Source organism: Narcine bancroftii, chromosome 3, assembly GCF_036971445.1.
Source record: "Narcine bancroftii isolate sNarBan1 chromosome 3, sNarBan1.hap1, whole genome shotgun sequence".
NCBI lineage: Eukaryota > Metazoa > Chordata > Chondrichthyes > Torpediniformes > Narcinidae > Narcine > Narcine bancroftii.
The window spans coordinates 17734580-17741532 of NC_091471.1; positions in this window are offsets into that span (position 1 = coordinate 17734580).

A 6953-nucleotide genomic window follows, 5' to 3' on the forward strand; every position below is an offset into this window, starting at 1 on the left:
ATTTTGAAGCCCCAAGGGAAACCCCACACAGACAGAGGGAGGACATACAGGCAGTCAGCCTGAGATTTTAACCCCAGTCCTGATCGCTGGCACTGCAACACTGTAAGCCGCTACGCTAACCGTGCCGCTCCAACCGTGTGTGCTATGTCTGAATGTGAGTCTGCATACTTTGCACTGAGGACCAGAGAATGCTGTTTTGTTGGGTTGTACTTGTGCAATCAGATGCCAATAAACTTGGCTTGACTTGACTTGATTTGACTTGACGTTTAATGGCATCGTTCCCCAGAGCTCAGCTACATCCCTTTCAATTTACTTGTTACCAGCATCTCATGAATCTAAGGTCAATGATCCTTAGCTCACATCTTCTGCTTCTTGTCCATTTCCTGGTATCCCCTCCCCAAATCTCCAAGGAAGAGGCACCATAAAATTGCTCGGTGTCTAATCTGAATGATTCCCGGACCCAGCCTATATTTAGTAGCCTCTAAATTTAGGCCAAAGAGTTGACTTCCAGAAGTCAGGACAATGTGACCATCCACAGCACACCCGGCAGCATATGGCCAAGTGAAGCGTCCTTGAGCCCTTTTTAAAGGCTGAAATCTGTAGGAATCCTGAGAAACATTCCAGTGTTTGGAGTCAAGCCTTGCCCAAAGGAAGCTGATCATAGTTGTTTGAGGTCCATCATATCCCTGGACTATGTGGATTAGAGCAATGTTCAATGTTCAGATTTATTGTCAGAATCAGAATTAGGATTTATTGTCATGAACAAGTCCTGAAATTCGGGGTTTTGCGACATCATCGTCGAGCAAACATTCATATTATAACCATCTTATGACATTTCTATAAAAACTAAAATAATAATAACAGTAGCACATAAAAAGTAAGACAGTGTCTTTGGTTCATTGATCATTCAGGAATCTGATGGTAGCAGGGAAGAAGCTGCCCTTGTGCCGCTGAGTGCTCGTCTTTAGGCTCCTGTTCACTTTCCCTGATGGTTACAGAGTGAAGAGGGTGCAGCCTGGGTGGTGGGGGTCCTTGAGGGTAGAGGCTGCTTTTTTCAGGCACCACCTCATGTGGATGTCCTCTAGTTAACAATCCTCTGCAGTTTATTCTTGTCCTAAGAGTTGGCGCTTCCATACCAGGCAGTGATGCAACCAGCCAGAATGCTCTTCATGGGGAGTTATGAGCAAAGTTAGAGGAGAGGACCTCCAGGGTTGCACTTTCCAGATTGCTACCCATGCCATGTGTTATAGTGAGGTGAGAAACACAAAGATAATCCAGTTTAACATTTGGCTAAAAACATGGTGCAGGAGGGAGGGTTTCTGGATCATTGGACTTTATTCCAGGGAAGGTGGGACCTTTTCTGGTGGGACGGCTTGTACCTGAACTTGAAGGAGACCAACGTCCTTGCGGGTAGTTTTGCTAGTGCTGCTTCGGGGTGTTTAAACTAGATTTGTGGGGGAGGGGAACAAGAGTGTTAGAGCAGATAGTAAGGTGGAGGACAATGAAAGTTATTCAAGGACTGCATGTAAAGACAGGGTGCAGAGAACTGGGATTCACTGGTAGTGGGTTGTGCTGATGGCTGCCCCCACCTCTCGGCTCTGCTCCCGTCTGCCCACTTATAACCCTGGTTTCCAGACTAAACCCAGAACCCTTCTGAAGACCACTGTGAGACCCTACCCATAGTTCTAAGCTAATAAAAAGCGTTTGTTCTCCCTCCAGTCGTGAGAGCTTTTATTCTCGCTACAATCTTATTAGCTTATTCCCTAACGATGGAAGTGCTACTCTAGTCTGGTATGCTATTGATAGACCCTCTGTCCCCCGACGTGGCTGAGGAGTTCACATACTGTCGTGACTGCTTCCAGGCCTACCTGAGACCAGAGATGTCTTTCACACCGATGAACTCAGGAGGTCCGCACTTGTTTCGAGGGTAGGAACAAAAGGGATGGTGACGGCCACTTGAGTGAGGAGCATGGAGTCTCCTGGGTCCTAGCCTCAATGATCCTAGATCAGGGCAGTCCTCACAAGCTCAGCAACTCTGCAGTGACTGTAAAGGTAAATGGACATTCCACTAAATGCCTGATCGACACGGGCTCTACTGAAAGCTTCATAGACTCACAGACTGTGCAAAAATACAACCTGAAGATGTATCCTTTAATTATCACATATTTCTCATGTCTCATTACCATTCTATGTGCGTTCAACAACATTGTATAGTACACTTGTCGTTTGAAAAGGGGGATTTCTGAAAATTTTGCTTGAATATAGTTGATGAATTGTGTGCTCCGGTGTTGTGGGGTCCAAACTTCCTGTGTCGCTTTAAAAGCATGACCTTGGAGTATTCTGTTCCCCTCTCCTCGTAATGGTTCAGAATGGAAGGCCCCTAAAATCAGAACACACATGCAGCCTCTCCACACTAAATATTGACCCCCCCTCCTCTCTTCCCGAATCCGTCCTCAGACTGCAAACCCATTGCTACCAAGAGCAGGAGGTACAGTACAGAGATGAGGATTTTATAAAGTCTGAGACACAACGTCTGCTCGACGAAGGTATCATCGAGACTAGCACCAGCTCGTGGAGAGCACAAGGGGAAAACAAGCCCAGGCTACTAAATGACTCTAGCCAAACTATTAATCGGTACACACTCCTGGACGCATACCCCCTCCCTTGAATTGTGCAGTATCGGGTCTATTCGATCATTGACCTGAAAGCTGCTTATCACCAGCTGTCAACGTGTTTCAAGAACTGTCCATATATGACATTTGAAGCTAATGGTCATCTCTATCAATTCCGGAGGGTCTCTTTCAGTATCACTAATAGGATTTCTATCCTCCAGAGGCAGATGGACAGAATGATGGATGAGTATGGGTTGTAGGCTACCTTCCCCTACCTCGATAATGTCATCATCTGTGGCCACACCTCAGAAGATCATGATACCAATCTCCAGAGTTTTCTCCACATGGCGAAAGCCCTGAACCTCACATATAACTCTGACAAGTGCATGTTCAGGACTAAATGTCTGGTTATCCTTGGCTATGTGGTGGAGAATGGCATCAATGGCCCCAATCCGGATAGGATGTGCCCACTTTTAGAGCTCCCCATTCCTAGGACCACAAAGGCTTTGAGGAGATGCTTGGGGTTTTTCTCAAATTATGCCCAGTGGATCCCTCAATACACTCATAAGGTTCACCCTCTCTTATAAGCCACTATTTTCCCCATCTCAGCTGAAGTACAAATGACTTTTAACTACCTCTGAAACCACATTGCAAAAGCCACCATGCATGCAGTGGATGAGAATGTACCTTTCCAAGTGGAAAGCGATGCTTCGGACGTAGCCCTGGTCACTACCCATAATCAGGTGGGCAGGCTGTTTGCATTTTTTTTCTTGGGCATTGCAAGGCCACGAGCTCTGAAACCCATCTGTGGAAAAGGAAGCTCAAGCCATTGTAGAAGCCATGAGCCACTGGAGACACTACCTGGCTGGTAAGAAATTTACACTCCTCAATGACCAGCGCTCGGTCGTATTCATGTTTAATAATGTCAAGAGGGGAAAAAAATCAAGAATGACAAGATTGTTAGGTGGAGGATTGAACCTATCGGCCAGGAGCCCTTAATGAGCCTCCAGATGCCTTATCCAGAGGAAGCTGTGCCTCTGCACACACCGGCCAAATGCGGTCTCAGCATAATGAGCTCTGCCACCCAGAGGTGACCCGCATGGCTCATTTTGTCAAAGCGCACAATCTGCCCTATTCCATGGAAGATGTCAGGGAAATGACCAGGTCTTATCAGGTCTGCGCGGAGGGCAAGCCACATTTCAGGCGCACCTGAGCAAGTCATCCAGGTCCTTCGAACGGCTCAGTGTCGATTTTAAGGGACCTCTCCCCTCCACGAACAGGATCACTTTCTTTCTCTCTATCATGAATGAGTACTCCCACTTCCCGTTCATCATTCCGTATCCAGACATGCCCACTTCGTTAGTCATAAAGGCCCTAGACTCCAGTTTTGCCCTGTTCAGGTATCCCAGTTATATTCATAGCGACCAGGGCTCATCCTTTACGAATCACGAGCTACATCAGTACCTGCTGGTGAGGGGCATCACGTCCAGCAGGACTACTAGTTACAACCCCTGTGAGAACAGACAGGTTGAAAAGGAGAACACCATGGTCTAGAAGGCAGTCAAACTGGCCCTGAAGTCAAAAGGCCTTCCAAACTCATGCTAGCAGGAAGTCCTTCTTATGGCACTCCATTCCATCTGGTCGCTACTATGTACCACGACCAGTGCTACTCCCCATGAGCTCCTATTCAATTTCAAGAGAAGGTCAGCATCGGGAACTATACTCCCAACCTTGCTCACCATTCTTTGTCCAGTCCTTCTTCTGAAGCATGCAAGGAGAAGCAAGAGCGACCTCCCTGGTGGAGAGGGTGAAACTGCTCCACTCAAATCCCACGTATGTCTATTTGGAGTACCAGGATGGCAGGGAGGACACCATCTCCATCATGGATCTGGCACCCACCGGAACAGAGAGTCTGTTGCCTCAAGTGCCCTGCAAGCCACAGAGCTCATTATCACCACCCCCAGTCAAGGCTTCGGGGGATCCGGTTCAGGAGGAAAGTGCATCACCCTCCACCTTTGAGCCAGAGACCCAGCCTGCCTCTCCTCCCTCACAAGGGGACCAGGAGATCCAAGGAGTCCAAGGCCCCTGGTGCTAAGGCAGACCAGACCACTGGACTGCTTAAATCTGTAAATAACTGTATATTTTTCAACCTTTTCTTCCGAACCCATGCTCTCTTTCTTCATTCACAGACCCTAAATTCTACAGGAAGTGGTGACTGCAGTGAACTGGGATTCACTGGTAGGGTGTTGTACTGATAGCTGGCCCCGCCTTCCGGCTCCACCCCCATCTGCTCACATATAACCCAGGTTTCCCGCCTAAACCCAGAACCCTTCTGAAGACTACTGTGAAACTCTACCCATAGTTATAAGCAAATAAAAGCATTTGTTTTCTCTCCAGTCATGAGAGCTTTTATTCGCGCTGCACAGAGTTGTTCAGGTGAGAAATGGTCTCTCATGCATCTACTTCAATGTGAGGAGTATTGTTGTTAAAGTGGATGAGCTTAGAGCGAGGATTGCAATGTAGGATTATGGCATTATTCCTAATAGTGAGACTTAGTTGCAGGAGGGGCAGGAATGGCAGCTCGATATTCCAAGGTTCTGTTGTTTCAGACAGGATAGAGGGCAATGGAGGAAAGGAGAAGGTGCTGCATTGCTGGTCAGGGAAATTATCACAGCTGTCCATAGACAGGTCAGCACTGAGGACTCATCTACAGAGGCCATATAGGTAGGGCTGAGAAACGGAAAGGGCATGAGCAAGCTAATAGGGCTGTATTACAAACCACCCGATAGTCCAAGAGAATTGGAGCAGCAAATCTGTTGGGAAATAGCAGACCAGTGTAAGAAACAGAAAATTGTGGTAGTAGGAGATTTTAACTTTCTGCACATAGACGGGAACTCTCATACGGTAAAAGGACTGGATGGGGTTGGAGTTTGTCAAATGTGTACAGCAACGTTTTCTACATCAATATGTAAAGAGAAGATGCAATACTTGATCTTCTTTTCGGGAACCAGGCAGGTGTGCATTTTCTGTCAAGTGACCATAATATCATTAATTTCAAGTTAATTATGGAGAAGGATAGGTCTGGTCCTCGAATTGAAGTTCTGAATTGGAGAAAGGCCACTTTTGAGGAAACGATGAGGATCTTGGAGGAGTCAATTGGAAAAAGTTATTTTCTGGCAAGGATGCATCCAGCAGGTACAAGGCCTTTAAAGATGAAATATTGAGACTGCAGAGTTTACACATTCCTACCAGGAATAAGGGCAAAGTTAACAGACATAGGGAATCTTGGTTTTCAAGGGATATTGGAGAGCTGGTTAAGAAAAGGAGGGGGATACATATGTGGTAGAGACAACAAGGAGGAAATGAGCTACTTGTAGAGTTCAGAAAATGTAAGAGAATGCTTAAGAAGGAAATCAGGAAAGCAAAAAGAAGACATGAATGTGCTTTGGCAGATAATGTGAAGGAAAATCCAAAGGGTTTCTACAAGGTATAAAATTAGACCCCTAGAAAATCAGAGTGGATGGGAGATGCCAGAGTAATGGTGGAAAATGGTTTGTCGAATTGGAGGCTGGTGACTAGTGGAGTGCCTCAGGGATCGGTACTGGGTCCACTCCTCTTAACAATCTAGATGATAGGGTGGCACATTGGATTAGTAAATTTGCACATGATATAAAGGTTGGCAGTGTTGTGGACAGTGAGGAAGATTATTAAAGCTTACAGGTGATTAGGCCAGTTAGAAGAGTGGGCTGAAAGGTGGCAGATGGAGTTTAACACTGAAAAATGTGAGGTGCTACAGTTTGGTAGAACTAATCAAAATAGGACCTGCACGTTAAATGGTAGACATTTGAAGAGTGCAATGGAACAAAGGGATTTAGGAATCATGGTACATAATTCTCTGAAAGTTGAATCACATGTGGATATGGTGGTAAAGAAGGCATTTAGTATGTTGGCTTTCATAATTCAGAGTATGGAACACAGGAGTTGGGATGTTATGTAAAAATTATATTAGGTTTTGGTGAGGCCAAATTTGGAATATTGTCTGCAATTTTGGTCACTGAATTACAGGAAGGATATAAACAGAATAGAGAGAGTGCAGAGGAGGTTCATGAGAATGTTTCTAGGGTTTCAGAGTTTGAGTTACAGGGAAAGGTTGAGCAGGCAGGGATTTTATTCCCTGGAGAATAAAAGGTTGAGGGGTGTAGAGTTCGTCGAAAGAATCAAAGACTTGTTGATCCAAACCAAGGCTTTTATTAGCAAAAGACAGGAGCTCTTCACAGGTGCCCGACCAGTCCGGAATGATCCGACCTGGCTAGGGACACAACCCTTTAAAGCCCAGACAGT